The sequence below is a fragment of the Ischnura elegans genome, chromosome 3 (genome assembly GCF_921293095.1).
Source record: "Ischnura elegans chromosome 3, ioIscEleg1.1, whole genome shotgun sequence".
NCBI classification, from domain to species: domain Eukaryota; kingdom Metazoa; phylum Arthropoda; class Insecta; order Odonata; family Coenagrionidae; genus Ischnura; species Ischnura elegans.
Window position 1 is genome coordinate 122,767,987 of NC_060248.1, and position 16,698 is coordinate 122,784,684.

Here is a 16,698-nt window from a genome sequence, read left to right on the forward strand (position 1 = left end):
TTCAAGGTCAAAGGTCACAAAAATGAGTTTTTTGCATTTTTTGGCCAAACGGTTGGTTTTCTGATAAAAATTGCTCAGACCAAAATTGTAGATCGGAAAATCATCTTCATATTTTCATATCACTTTTTTCTTTAACATTTACCGTTTTTGAGAAAAAGCCAGGGAAACTTAGCTGGAGGTGTATTTTCCGTAATATGCATGAATATATTGTTGCGCTCTCCGAATATTATTGGACGCGTAACTCGCAAATTGGTCACTAGCTCCCACCTTTCCATCCGCCAACAATCGGGACAAAGGGTTTACTATTCTCCATAATATGCACACGTTTCTACCAACCTATGTGGTAGTCCACGAGGTGCGTTTTTTTAAGCGTAGTTTCCCCATTAGGTCTACTCCACGGCCTGTTTTACTCGTAAATCAGGCCTTATTGAGTTTCTCCTTATTTATTTCTTCTTCCACCCATATCTTCTTCTTCCTCTACATTCCCGTGGGTCGATGTAACTTGTTGTAACAGCGATACATTATCTGTTTCGTCGTTTATGTCGGTGCTTCTTTTGTTGAAAGTTCAACGTTTGAACCCGACTGGGTATGACAAGTGATGCTTGCCGTTGAACAAAATAAGCCCACTTTTTGCAACTAATTTTTGAACTGCACCCTTTCTTGCAGTAGCAAAAAAAAATAAAGGCGTTAAGGAGACGGGCATAGAGTATGGATTGGGTACATTGTTAATTAACTTCCAACCCCATTCTACTGGAGAAGGGCGTACCCAGGATCAAAAGTAGGGGGGCAAGCCATGGTTGTTCAAGTTGTAGGTAAGATTTAAGCATGGAGAAGGAGAATGAAATCTACATTTTAAGGAAACTGTAGCATCTCTTTATTATCTTTAGACATTATTTGCTGTAAACAGTACTATTTTCCTTAAAGATATTTGCGATTTTTGATTCTGGGGGGAGCAGCTGCCCCCTCCTGCCCCTCTCTGGGTGCGCCCATGCTTCTGGATCCAGTTTATTGCCAAGGCACACTTGAACCTATTGATACAATCGATAGAAATATCGCCGAGCAGAAGCTGAGGTTGATGGAAGACAAGCAAATTGCACACATTTTTCATTACGTGATTGTTTAACAAAAGATAAGAGCACGTGATTTTTGTTGGAGATCCATAGACTGATGGAAGAAAGCGAATTCTGAGAGCGATTGGAGTATTAAAAATGTGTAAGAGTCGTTTTGAGGCAAACTACCGACAAAAAAACCTGCAATACCCAATTTTAGCTGGGACTTGAAAGACCGAGGTCTAACAGCAGTCATATAATACTAGGACAAATTTGTACATACTGATATCATATGTTATAAATTTAACCGTTTGTCTTTTAAAATAATTTTCTCTAAAACATGTGTCAATGACCAAGGAATACATATTTTTATATCTACAAACATGCGATTTGGTGGAGGATAATGAGAATTATCAATGGCTAACGATTGAATATCATCCCGGATAATTGCTGCCGCAGCTTCCAGGATCTTAATTCTCTCTTCTTTTCTTGATTTAATCGATCATTATGATTATCAATTAAGCATATAAATGTTAATTTTCTTGGTTCCTCAGTGATAATAACCTTATTACCATATTTAATATTGATCGCAGTTTAACACTTCTATTATCAGGATATGATTTATTGCTAATATTTTTTAATTCTTCCAGTGTAGACTGACGGTCGTCACTACTCTCGATGTAGGCAAGTATTTCTTCCATGGCCAGATTCAATGCTTTACCTCGGGGACAACCAGCTTTACTTCCAGGGGGCGGTTTTAAAAAAGAAACTGCAACCATGACGATAACTAGCCTCAGCAGCTACAAAATTATGTTTAAACCTCATGCGAGCGATAATGTTTTTTTAAAATTACTATCAAAACGAATTATTATGAGCTATACACAGAACAGATTCTTTGAATGAAAGTGTAGTAACTTTATAAATTCTAAGCCAATACTTCTCAGCTCGTTTCCTTTCTATTCTTCGTTCCGTGAATCGCCGCAAAAGAGGGAATGATTTTTAAAACAAAAAGCTGAGTCATTTACGCGTACTTTTGTACGAGGAGGACTTACTTTCGATGTACTGGCTTGATCCGCTTCATGGTGTCTTTCCACTGAAGCAATGGTACTACTCTAAGCGTAGTTTTTCCCGACATTGCAAATGTTTTGCCAATGATTTGTGGCTTTTTTTATACTTACTGAAGTCATTACTTCTTTCAGCACTTGCATCAATCAACGTCTTTAAATCGATCGTCTTAAACGATCAGCAGTAGCAATTTCACTAGCAGGCAAAGGTTATTTTACAGATGAAGCCATGCCCGAAATTTGCTAACGACTAAATATAGCACAAACTTTAACTTATAGTTCTAGCACTGACCACATGCTTTCACTAAGAGGGAATATTTAAAACTAAACCCTCTGTCCCGATTGTTGGCGGATGGAAAGGTGAGAGCTAGTAACCAATTTGCGAGTTACGCGTCCAATAATGTTCGGAGAGCGCAACGATATAGTCATGCATATTACGGAAAATACACCTCCGGCTAACTTTCGAATGGCTTTTTCTCAGAAACGGTAAATCTTAGAGAAAAAAGTTATGCGACAATTTTGTAGATAATTTTCCGATCTACAATTGTGATCTGAGCAATTTTTATCAGAAAACCAACCGTTTGGCCAAAAAATGCAAAACACTCATTTTTGTGACCTTTGACCTTGAATAACTTTTTTTTGCACACACGGGATCGATGGGGACTTTTCAGGATTTCATTAGAGTGGTATCCTTGAGGTTCATGAGAATTTTCAGCTTGTTGGCAATTTATGCAAGGGTACCCCTATTTTTTGGGCTAATTTGACCGGGCTAAATACGATATCTTCTACTGCGAGGAACAGCATCGGACAGTTACATGAATTTGATGGATCACAACATCAGAACATAACTGTTGGTAAGCAGATCTGATTAAAATGTACAACACCTAATTTCCTAGCGAAATTCGGATCTTTTTGCCCGTCAGCGACGCGAGTGGCGACTTTTACGAATCATTCTTCTTACATGCGCGGTGGGTGACAACACATCTATAGGCTTGCTTGAGGAATTTCTTTTGTAATATTCTTGCCGAAAGCGTGCGACCACTCCGCGAGGTCAGCCCATGATGAACGCAGACGTTGCAAAGCAAACGACGAGAAGGTTCCTGCCCCAGGGGTCCTCACCTTTCAACAAACGTCCGACAATACACTCCGGAGAGGCCTAGTTCCGCTCTCTGCCGCTCCAATCCCTCCGGCGCTGTGGCCGAACGCGACTCGAAGAGGCGCTCACCACCCCCCCACCGTTCACGTTCCGACTCCTCCAAGAGTGTCCCTCAGGAAGAAGCCCTGGAAACAGACAAACAAAAGAAAAAATGAAGTGCGATACTAAATGTACGGAGTGCACAATGGGTGCCATATCAATTTACATCGCACTCTGGAAGGAGAGATATGCGATGAGCCAAGAAAAAGTAACAATTTTGTAGTTTAAAACGAAGTTTTTGATATTTGGAACCGCTTTTGAGAACCAAATAAAATTTTAAGAATAGAAATAATTAACACTTGAAAATCAGTCTGCGGTTACTTTTCCCCTTCATAAATAGGCATTTGAGAAAATCCCCTTGTGTTAAAGTCACAAAACAAAGACAAAAAAGTGTTAATTCACAAGAATTTCTTGAAAGGTATTTTTTTCAACTACAATTGGAAAGCACGGCCATTCACTATGAAAGAATGATGAATCATTTTACCACTAGTTCCCTGGTGAACAAATAGCATAGTTAATTGTAAATATTTCAGTGTTTGCTACCCATTTTTGGCCATGGATTATAGAATTATAGTGGAAAGTAACGACTAAATTCGATAAAAAACAAATTAGTACGCACCGAGTAAATTTTACGATATTGAAATTACAACGATTTAAATTAAAAATTAGCAACAATCACTCGTTTTTTTCCAAAATAATATGGGTGTACTCACGGGGGGGTAGCTGGTTACCATCTATATCCAAATACATACAATAATATCCATCTATAGATATATTAATGAACATAACAAAAAAGCCAATGAATATCATGAATTTAAAAATTTAATTATTCCACGTTTCTCACTCAATATTATTAATTGAATACCATTAATTTGAAAATAATCAAACTTAGAAATTTAAATGTAACGAAAGGCTAACCATTTACATGCATTGGAGACCTTAAATGCCATAAACTACCCCATTATATAATTTTATATTTCTGCGAATGATCCAGAGATGATGATATATTTTGTATCCGCAAAGTCGGGTAAGATCATTGTAAATCGTCTATTGGTGGATTACGGTAGTCCCCATAAATAACATAAAATATCTACTTATTTGTTTATACAAAAATATAGATATTCACCATATAACAGATAATAGCATAAAAACGGCATATATTTTCAATGAAAGCTTTAACATAATATAAACTCGAGTGACTCATGATTCTGGGACGAACAGCGGCAGTCAAAATACATGCACCGCACCTTGACGTTTACCTAATTTCACAGATATTCCGAAGAATGAAAAATATGGCATACCTTTCCGTTCCGAAATACATTTTTAAATAACATTTCACCGGTGATACATTACACGGAAGTATTACATGATTTATAGTTTGCAATGTATATATTTCTTTTCTTCTTGATATTTTGTTTATATTTAAATATGAACTCTTAAGGCTTAGGTTTAAATAACTTATTTTTGAAATTTTAAATCTGCAAGTTCAAATGTTATTTGTTATTCGACACTAGCAGGTATAGTTGCAAGCAGTTATAACAGGCATGTTTTTGGATACTAGCAGGTCACCCGGCGTTGTTCGGGAAGGATAGTACCCAGAGAAGTGGGACACTTGGCACTTGGATTTAATGATCATATAGGATTTTTATGTTTTCTCTTTGAACGTGTCAAGAGGTGTGCCTACCCGGCAGGATGACCAATCGAAGAAGTTGTATCATGTGACGAAGCAAACGCTAATGTGAAAATACGCAAAGGACACGTGGGACGCAACCGAAAGTAGAACTAAGTAACTAAAAGTACTACAGGGCTTGAGAGCATGGGATGCACCTATGTACTAACTTTGATCGCCATCACTGCAGCCCTATGGAGACGCATGGCGAACAGATAAACAGACATCCTCTTTTATACACTGATATAGATTTTTGCATTTTAAAATTAACTATAAACAAAAAACAACTTCTATATTTATTTTACCTCTCATATTGATACCTCGGCAAATATGTTTTTTTTTAATAAATGACCCATACCCACAGAAGAGTTCATTTTAAATATACTGGATGTCATCAGGGGCGGACCCAGGATTTTTTACTGGGGCGGGAGGGACAAGGGTCCGACAGGTCTTCTCATATTTGAGATTAAAAACAACATACAACAATAACTATAAATAATATTCTCTTTGTTATGATATGAAAGTTATCAATATGAAATTAAATGATAGAAGCACCGTAATACACAAAATAAAACGGACGTAATGATAACCATATTAAAAATATTTTCTACTTTTTAACGTGCCCCCGCACTCCTCATAATCCGCCTGTGGATGCCATTTGAAGAGTGTTCCGTTTCGGATTAATTTAAAACTAAATATAATTTTTGCTATCGCTCAAGTCGAGATCCATAGAGAAACTTATCAAAAACTACAAACTCCTACAAACGAAGAACAGGGTGACACTGTCATCCTCATAAAACTCTAACGCGAATCTAGCTTTTCTACGCCATGTATTCACGCTATTCACTGCAATATGTCCTACTTCCTGAATGAGCCTGCAGCAGCCTATTCCGGCAACGACGCGGACCGGAAAATCGAACGAAGCTCTTCCGACGGTCTCCTCAAAAGGCATTTAAAAAAGGAGAGCCTGATCTCAGAGCTGGGCACTATTTCAAAGGCACAACCTGAATTTATCTTATATTTTGCATTTCAAATACAATATTTTCGGTATTTTCCCATTCTAAGGTAAGAAATACATTTATAGAATATTTTTGAAGTAGCTCTGATAAAACTTCCGTAGCGCAATACTTAAGAGATTACTCCGTTTACATTAGAATCGTTTTTTAATGTTTGAAACTATCCATAACGTGCCAAGGAAGGTTATGTTTTTTTAAGATCTCTTAGTTTCCATACAAATTTATTTTGTATTTTAAATGGTATTAAAAATATATATATTTTAAAGTTCGTTTTATCAAATTCCCAAGTGAAAGGTACTTTGTATTTAAAATACTCCTCGGCCTGTATTCCGCCCAGCCCTGCCCGACCCTAGGGTCCGCAGGGGAATGCGTTTCAGCGTCCCAAGCGCCCTAGGGTATGAGGGGAGGTGTATGCACCGTAGTCCAGAGAGAGAGAGAGAGAGAAAGAGAGACAAGCGAATCGACGTCATCATTATCCCGATGTCCGCAGGGCATTGTCCAACAGTAGATGGAGGCGACTCTCCGCCTCGGGGTCCCAGAGCACAAGGCCCGGCACTCGTGACGTCACGAAGCTCATATATACAGTCCGGGCGCCGAGAGTTGTCCGATGACACTTAGAAGGGTCTAAATCGGGGTAGGGGGCAAGGTTGCTGGGTAAGAAAGGGAAACGCCCACCTTACATGTAAACAAAAGGGTTCCGTGAAGAAAGCAGCCGGAAGGGACGACGAGCGTGAAGGATCCAAAGGAAGAATCTTTTTGCCTTCTGCCCTTCATCGGATCCAAAGTCTCTGAAGACATCGGATCCGGATCCGAAGTTACGTAGGAGAATTTCAGCCGTGGAAAATAAAAAATGCAAAATACGACTGTCACATAGTGTGACTCTTCCCGAGAGATTGAACAGTCATGGGATCTCAGCGTCGTAGGATAATAACTACGTCGCAGATTTCGGAAAACTACCCTCGGCCGTCCATCAGCCCGTGCCTCTGTTGTTTTTTTCCGAAATCACACGGACCATAAATCATTTTCTTCGTTAGGGGGGGTCCAAAACCAGGGGGGGAATTTTTAAACAACAGGGAACAAAGTAGAGGGTTTCAAACTAATTTTAACGCCTTTCATACTCGAAAAAAACTTCATTTTTCAAAGAAATCTATTGTAAATTCATGATTTTTCAATATTTTGTTTCCTTTTATGAAGGAAAATACTTGAATAATTACTTCGTTTAATAGCAGAAATATGAAAATTGATTTGGATCCGAAAATATCCGATCCGAAAGATCCGGGTCCGAAAATCAAGGATCCGATCCGAATCCGGATCCGAAAAAATCCTGTCTCCGTCCATCCCTAATATATATTCGATATACGTACGAAAGGGTGAGAAGAATAAAGATACCCGTACTTTTTCGTCTTTCGGTCCGTTCCCTCCTTCCCGAGACATTCCCGGCGATATATCGTCCCCTTTCGCTGAAAAATTTCATGACGTCACAGACTCCTTTCGAGCAGCGAGCAGTTTCTTATTAATGGTAAGCACTTTCGTCGCAGTTCAAACCGGAAGAAGTGACAATAGATAATCATTTATGCGGCAACAAAAGAGTGAATGAGGTATTAACATTTTTATTTTTATTTATTAATTGTCATACCACCGAAGACAGCGCTAATTGGCCTTTAAAATCGGGGTTTTCAACAATTTATAACAATTAAACGTGCACGAACAATCATGCCGTGGATAGGGGCAACCGGTCCAGGCGAGACTCGAACCCGCCACCTCTCGTTAGGTAGGCGAGGACTTTACCCCGCCGACAAAGTGCAATTATATAAACTCTAAGGAATGAAGTTCACGCAAGAAAGGGAAGAATTATACTGACCAGGGAGTTGTCACCTCCTATAAATTCTGACAGTATCGACTACTGTTTGCACCACGTAAAGCCCGAATTCGGATGACGTCATCGATATATATATTCACAACATCTAATGATTAGATAATGGGTGAACTTATTGTGATTTTTGGTTATCCCCAGAAATGCAAACAAAATATACGTGCTCTTCAATTCCATACAGAACATATGCTAGCTATAGATACTGTTTGAAATAACAAATTTTTCATATCGCGGATACTACTTGGACATCTCTGCAACGTTATATTTACAACTCATCGTGGATGTTACAAATAGGAGGGGACCGGGTTGGTGTGGTGGTGTTGGCTTCTCACCCCGTGGGCTCGGGTTCAAATCCCGGCGGTGGCAGGGAATTTTCAGTGGCCTGCTTGAATGCTGTGTGGAGGACATTTCAAGCGCAACACTCCGTCCGTCAGATGGGACGTTGAGCGTTTGGCGCCTCTCGTTATGAGCAGGCTAATGCCGACGCCGGGTTTCTCTCCACCCTTCCTTACCTACTCTTCCCTCATGGCGCGAATGAATTTAGCTGTCAGCCGCCTTCTTCAAAATACCGTTACAAATAGGATACCTATGTAACTTTGTCAAAATATCCATCATGAAATTACAACGTGTTTTAGAATTACTAACTTTATTCATACATCAGATAGATATCGTCTGCCGCTTGGGTAGTATTGGGTAGTTCGGGTGGAGCGACTGCTGAGCGGGGAGGGTATGTTTAAAACCGTGACAGAGGGTAGAATGTTGAGTAAAAGAGGGGGACGAAGGAAGAGAACAGAATTTTCAGATGAAATGAGAGGAAGTTGGCCTTTTTGTAAATTTAAGACGGAAGTCCATAAAGGGAGGGGATACTGACAGAATACTTCTTAAAATACTCCATGCAAACCTGTCTTAATCGGTTGAATACTTAAATAATTACATGGTTAAATTTCTGTCTGAGCAACCTTAAAATGTTTTTTTTTCGCTAAAAAGAGATTTTATAGCATTTTTTGTTGAAATTCTGTAAACATTCCAAGGGTAATAAAGTCCAAGAACAAAATAAAATAAATGATTCATGAACATGTGATAAATAAAGGCCTGATTACACGATATATTTACACGAACGAGTAAAAATTGAACGTTTGAATGATTTTGGTACACCTGAACGGAACATGAACCAATGAATGAACCAAATTTGATGAACAGGTCCAACTTTCTGGACACACAATCACACATATTGGGTCATAAACTCGTACTTGTAAATGAACTGTCTAACCAAGCCTTAACAGTGAAAGACTTAAGCAAGTGTAAGTGATGATTCTCAGCAGAAAAAAAAATTAACCATCCAACAAAATTTTTCAGCTGTTAATTGTTTTTAAGTGTCTATTCCTCGCACTGATTCCATATTCCGAATGCAATCAAGATAAATAACTTCTAAAATTCTTCAGATATACAATGGGCGCACTGAAGTCACCTTGAGCATTTTAAATCCACTGAAGAAGAGTTACCGGCAGAATATTTCCACGGAGTCTGGGCGAGCGAAGGTTAAAAAGTAAGCTCAGTTGGAATGGCATTGAACACGTTGTTCTCCAGACGAACTCAATAGGACCGCGACCACAGAAGAAAAATGATCCTTCTAGTAGGTATTCAATCGAGTCCTGCCTTTTCTCACGAGACCACGCTTAGTCTCTATCGCTTATTAAGGTGCCAGCCCATTGATTTTGGATGAAGAGATGAATTTTCAGGGAAAAGTTTCACTTCGGCGCATGGTTTTTATGAGCTTTAATTCTTCCTTTCATGAACAATTATTCCTCCAGCACGTTCACAATTCAATATTAATGCATGTCGCACACCCCAACACCGAGCTATTAGTAGAACAAAAAAATTCGTTCAACGCGCGAGTTGTCCCACTGCAATTCGATAAACATATTTATCATGGGAAAGCTCTGATGTATATTGAAATTGTTGTGGGTTTCACAACGGATGAGGTTCTCCATCTCTGCCGACGTTTCGATGGTCGTGTCGTCCATCGTCATGAGGGAAGCCCTGATGACGACGGACGACACGACCATCGAAACGTCGGCAGAGATGGAGAACCTCATCCGGTGGGAAACTCGAAATAACTTCAACAACATCATACGCCGGGAAAACCTCAGATATTTCTGTGATGTACAATTACTCCAACGTTTAAACCTTTCGGCGACTAAGCAAGATAGGTATCGCAGTTTTAAAAAATCATTCATACATGGCTTCACCCAAAGCAGAGCATAATTAAACTTACTAAGCTAAAGAAATCACGAACTATACAAATCAGTGGCGAATCAGGATAGGGACAAGGGAAGAGCTAAGCGGGGGATAACCACCCAGCAGTAGTGGGGGTTTGAATTAAACTACCATTCTATCTAGTGCAAATTGGATAACCATAGGGGGGAGGGGGAGGGCTATAGCCCCCACCCCCTAGCCCCTCTCTGGATCTACTACTAGATTGTAATATACCAAAAGCGTATAAAATAGGCCCCAAGTTTAGAGCTAAGTTGCAATTCAATTCGTTAAATAGTAGGTAAATATATCGGAAAATATAACTAAATACTTTTGTACAAAGTAGCAACCGTCAATAATTGCGATTTTATAGTGCGTTTCGACCCAACGGGATGATTGGGGGGGAGGGGGGGTGTTTCGACCCAACCTTTAGCCCCCCATAGATCCGCCACCGCTAAATGTTACGAATGTTGTAAAATATAAATCCTTGTTTTAAATCTTTCCCGTCCTGTAAAATGTTTTACAGCTCATCGATGTATCTATTTCATAAAAACTTTACCTATTTTTGCAGTGTCAAAATCTATGTTTTCTTTCCATGAGTCTATCGATCTTTTTCATGCTCCCTTTAAAATTGTGATTTTGCCCCAAAGGTGATGCCCACAGCCTAACAGATATATTCTATTCTGATGCCAGCGTATTTCCCAGTGGAATTCGGATTGCTCAAACCGTTACAGACGCAAATGAAGAAGTCCATTTAAATACGCGGTGGTCGAAAACACATCTAATGCCTAGTATCGGTTGAATCCTCCGCTGGATTTGTGGATAGACTACAGCACATCGAACCCACGTCAAACTCCATTGCGTCACACGATGCCAGCTGAAGTCATTCGCCACGACCCAACGCACGCCTCTCCACTGCTCCCCCATGACGCGACGGTGGGAACTAATGCAAATTGACACCGTGGGTAGAGGGCGCGGCGTGCGGTCTTTAAAAAGCTAAAGGTGCAGTCACCGCGACGACTGATTCGGATGGGAGCGGGAAAAACACCACGCGCGCCTCTGAACGCTGGAAAGGATAACTACATAGCCCGACAACCTGCTTCCTTCGCAGAGATCGTCGCGAGGATATGCGCGCTCTCGCGGCCGAAACAGGAACTACATCGGCGAACACACAGCGGAGGCGGTGTATGCCGGGAAAAATTCGAAGGACGTGTATCTCCGTATATATATTTATTTACTCTGTACAAGAATTAATACATTTTATGCAATAAAGAGAAAAAATAAATTATAAAAAATGCAAAAAAACGAAAATACACATTAATAACATCAAAATACACAAGTATTATGTATAAGAGGCGGACGCCGTGGGAAAAAACTGATGTAACGTAAGATGTTTTCATAAAAGTTTACCAATATTTTTGGCGCCAATTTCCAACTGTAAGTACATTTTGCTATTTTTTACAAATACATATGCTTAATGCCAGCTGAATCAATACAAAAGCAGTGCGATAATTACGCCAATATTTGATAAACACCAAAGAAATGTATTTCTTGCTTTCTTATGTTGCCAACGACTATAATTCTCATTTTTATCTACGTATATTACGTTCCCAAGGAAATAAGACCCAGAATATTAATACATTTCTATTCTAATATTTGAGAGGCCTCGGAGGCGGTGGGATTACGTCTTCGACTGACAAAATAGGGTTCAACTGGGTGACCATCCCGGGAATGGGTGAAGGTGATTACCGAACTCGTCAAATTTAAGAGGGGACTATGAAACATTATTTATCAAGTTAAATAAAGACGCTGTTATTATTATATTGATATTATTTAGTCAGCAGTTTAAGTATTCAATATAATAAAATCCACCATGAGCATTGTCAAAGCATGCAATCGAGCTTGACCACACTTCAAAGTTAGACCAAGTAAATATTTTAGATACAGAAGGGAAATTCTCAAAAAAAAAATTCAAGAAACGTATCATATAGCTAGAGATAAAAATCTGTCTGGTTATTATTACATTAATTACATAAATCCTTTCCCTAGTCATTGTTATAAATTTCCGCTCAATATTTCGAAGAGAAGTGTCATAAAAAGCGAAAGAAAAAAAGGTTTATCTTTAATTCATTCATTATATAATTCATAGCATACGATAAGCATCTCCTACAATAATAGAATGAAATTAGGCACTCCAGAAGAGCACTCTTTTGTTTGGGTTGCCATGCGATACATATGGCAGACAGAGGCAAACAAAAATAACCAACCACCAACGCATGTTTATTCACAGAAAAGTGTTCATCATTGCAAAAATATCAAGACCAGCGCTCAACAACATCCAAATCCGAATCACTATGCCAGAACATTTTATGGATAATTAAATTGCTTATCATCTAAATTGCTAAATCAAACATTGGTTATCTGCGACGTTTTTTCCATAATGAGGTCACAGTAATCGGAAAAGGATGGTAACAGAGAAGATATGCAACGAAGGGATTTAGGAATCAAGTGCATCCGATACAGCAGTGGCCTCTATCATTACAACTGATTAATTGGAGGCCATCAATCGCACATTCCCAATAATGGAGATTTCAGAGTGATTACTAGTCATTCATTGAATTGCTTATCATGAAAATTCGGCCGAGGTCAGAAGTTTTAAGAGTCACATATAAAAAAAAGAGGAGCGTAACAAATGGTAATTCAAAAGTTAATCTTGAATATATTTTGATCGATAACAACGTCAATCAACCCATTTAGAGAGCTCAATATATATATATTTGCATTGGATTAAGTTGTTTATCGCAGTTTATACGTCCCTTATAACGGATTCATTATCTGGCCTTTTCTCAGCCTTCTAACAAGGCTTATCTCAACGGCATGTAATGCCCAAAAACATTTTTCCCACTCCTTACCTCTTGATAATCTACTGTGTCCGAGAAACAGTTGGAGATACCAAGTAAGCACTCAAATCTCCTGCAATACACTGTTCTTAGCCCTTTACGCGAAGGATGATGCATTAGAATTACTTTAGAAGAATAATATGATTTAGCGAATGGTGTTTATACTTTGACAGCCAAATATTTATGGTGGATACTTTTCAAGCGTAGGAATCCGTAAAAAAAGTGTTATCGAGCAAAAATCTCGAGCAGCAAATCATTGAGCGAAGCTTTTCCCGAAGCAATGGTCACTCCATGCTTACTTTTAGACCGTTTAATTTAATATGAGTAACATAATTCGTAGCCGATCACGCAAGTATCACGAGAACAATCCGTATTTTCATAGGAAAAAACAAATGAGACCTTACTTCACAAAATGAGATTTAGCAGGCTGAAAAACTTTGCACACAAAAACCGCATTCCGACCTTCGAACACCCCGATATTTTTACGACAATGGATCAAAAAATAAAAAAGAAAAGCGAATAAACTAAAAAAAATACGTAAGCAGCAACAAAAATCCTCCCACAAGATATAAAGTTACATCACTCGAGTGGATTTTGTATATATTAGCTCTAAAGAGTATATATAGAGGACGGGTAGCAAGCACCCACTTTGTTTAACACGTTTATTCACCATATAAAGGGCTGAGAAGCATATTGGTACGAGTCAATTTTTGTTTATTTTGATTTATACATGGCAACCGACTCCAAAATAGTCTATCTACCTAGGAACACCATGGTGTGAGACATAGTTACACTTGGGACGGCCAGGTAGCAGCACATACTGGGAGCCCTCATCACAATTCCATCTTCTTCGCGAATCATAGAGAAGGGAGGCTGACCTACACCCATGGGGATGAGGGGATAGTCCCCCCCCCCCCCAAAGCATCAGACAAATAAAAAAACATTTCAAAATATTGTGTTGTTTTGACAAATAATGACTACATATCCATAAAGTTAAATTTTAAGCGCCAAAATGATGTTAAATGTATTCCCAGGCGTGTAGTTTTTCAAATATTTTCCCGAAATCCGTGTTGCCTGGGATGGGAGTCACCACTCCAGGCTATCCCTCCCCCCCCCCCCCCAAAGCACATGCCTAGTTACGACTCTGCTTACACCATTATGTATCTAACCTGCTGAAAATGATAGAAAAATCACAACATTGCATACTGAAACCCAATGGTGAAGAACTGTTAAATATATTGGTGGATAGCGAGGATACTGATGTAGATAAGAATTACATAATCCTGAGAACAATGACAGTTGCAACGGTTTAATTATTGAAAAACTTTGGATTTTCGACTTACACCATTATGTTTCCAAGTCCTCCATATGTATCACGTGACTTGGGATATTAACCCTAGAAGTGCACACTTATTTTTTCAATCATAAAGTGCACACTGGGGTCCAGCGGACCCCATAACTTTAAAAATTTTTAATTTCAACCCCCTGATATTTTTTTACTATTAATATAGTAAATATCAATAATAGAAGTGTTTCTTACACAAATATGTAAATATAAGTTATTTAAACATATTAAAATGAAAGTAAAACAATATTTTTCATTCTAAAGACATAAAAATTCTTTAAGAAAGTCACCAATCCTACTTTTATTTACTCTTACGAATGCTTTAGATGTACAGACAAATAGTTTTAACAGCTGAAGTATTACATTGTGTAGTTCATGTAAAAAAATGTTTCATATTTTTTCTTTCCATAAAACGTATTAATTTTAACAATTGAAAACAACAAAATTTTCCAGTGTATTTTTTTTATTTTTTTTTTCACAAATTTCATTAGGACTTCCTATTGCTCCAAAATGCACATTGCTATTATTTATTTTACAGGTAAAATATAATTTTTTAGAAAAAAATGCTTTGCTGTTAATTTCTCACTCCAGTACAGGTAGTACACAGATAACTTCGGTGCTCGTCACACATCGGAGCGCGGCACGATGAGCAAATAATTCTTGTTTTTCTGTCTCTATTCCTTGGGCATGAGCTGCATCGTATTTTGCTGTGAAGGATTTCAGGTTTATCAATTACTGATGTTTCAATTTTTAAAATTTCCGTAATAGTATTCCTGATTGAAGAACGCAGGTTTTTTTTCAAAATCCGTTGATGCAAATAAGGTTTGATGAGTGACAAAGCCAAGTTTTTCAAAAATGTTCTCCGATTTATTTTTTCATTACTATCAATATGAGAGTAAAGAACCATTGCGTTTATACCAGCTTGGTCTAGCATGCCATAGAAAATCCGCATTGGCCATCGAAGGGTTTTTCTGGCTGTTGTATATTCATGACACAGTTGGTCAAATGTGTCTGTTCCTCCTTTAGTGGCATTATACATGCAAATACTCTCGGGCTTTCCATTGTCTTCATTTATAGCTCCATCCAAATGAAAAGATGACAACAAAGGCGCTATTTTATTTCTTTTCGGTGTGAAAGACACCAGGGTCATGTCAGGATCAAAGGCAAATCGTGAAGATTGAACAACAGCTTCTTGTAAAATCCACTGGAATTTGACGCTTGTTTTTACGAATGGTGCCCACCATCGTTATTGAATAATCTTTTAGCATCTTCTTTACAAGCTCAACAGAAGTGAACCGATTGTCGCACGTAATATTTCTATTCGTGCCATGAATTTGTGTTGACATTGTCCGTACATAATATGTCGGAACAGTTTCATCTGGATTGGTAACTACTTTTCCTATGTAAGGATAGGCATTTACCATGTAAAACGTTTTTGCATCATTCGTCATTACAATTTTTATGCCATACTTACCTGGCTTTCCTTTCATATATATCCGAAAGGGGCAACGGCCTCAAAAACCGAGAAGTTGTTCATCTACTGTACAATACTCATGAGGAGTGTAACATTTCTTGCAATTATCTACAAACCCTTCCCAAATTTTACGAAGTGGCGCAAATTTATCGATCGTTCTGCGCTGCATTCTCGTGTTTTTATCATCAAAACGCAAGGTTGACAGCAAAAACAGGAATCGGTGAAGAGACATGGTGCATTGATACAACGTAGATCCAAACTCAGTTGACCACAGTTCATACAAATTTGTGTGGCACGTCTTCTGCACCCCAGAAAAATATGGAAGTCCAAAAAAAGCCTCAATCTCCTCAACATCTACATCACTGTGGTACGATTGAGGAATTGTGACATTTTGATGCTGCCGTTGTATTTCCTCAATTGTGTGCGTCATTATTTTATTTCGTAAAGCGCTATCCAACAGTAATTCCCAAGCTTGCCGGGGAGTTTTGACGTCGCGCGCTGCTCCTTTTGATCCAGGCACATCCGAAACCAAATTTCGCTCTCTCTTTCGATCTCCAAATGATTTCAAACGTCAATGTTTGATGAATAGTTTACTATTATGAGTAATATATGTTCAAAACTATTGCCTTACAATCAATTCCATTGAAGTTTGTTGGTACGTCTTTCACTCCGAAGTTCCTAAATTATTTGCAAAAGAGGAAACCAAGATATTTCACAAAAAAAGTTGATGTCCTCAAACATCCCAAAGTGATAAAAAATGATAAATGACATTTTAATTACTATAAACGTATAAATACTATTATAACAAATGTATTTGCAGCAAAAAAGCAATAAACAAATGTGTTAATTTTTTTTTGCAA

General features: G+C 38.4%; 1 protein-coding gene across 1 annotated transcript in view; it reads right to left on the bottom strand.

The window, feature by feature from the left end:
* The window catches only part of LOC124156482 (hexosaminidase D), a 149,648-nt gene that overhangs the window by 19,672 nt on the left and 113,278 nt on the right, over positions 1–16,698 (bottom strand). Inside the window, exon 3 of the mRNA XM_046531053.1 lies at positions 3,233–3,394. The gene's annotated coding sequence lies outside the window, so the exon portion shown is untranslated. The remainder of the gene's footprint in view (positions 1–3,232; positions 3,395–16,698) is intronic.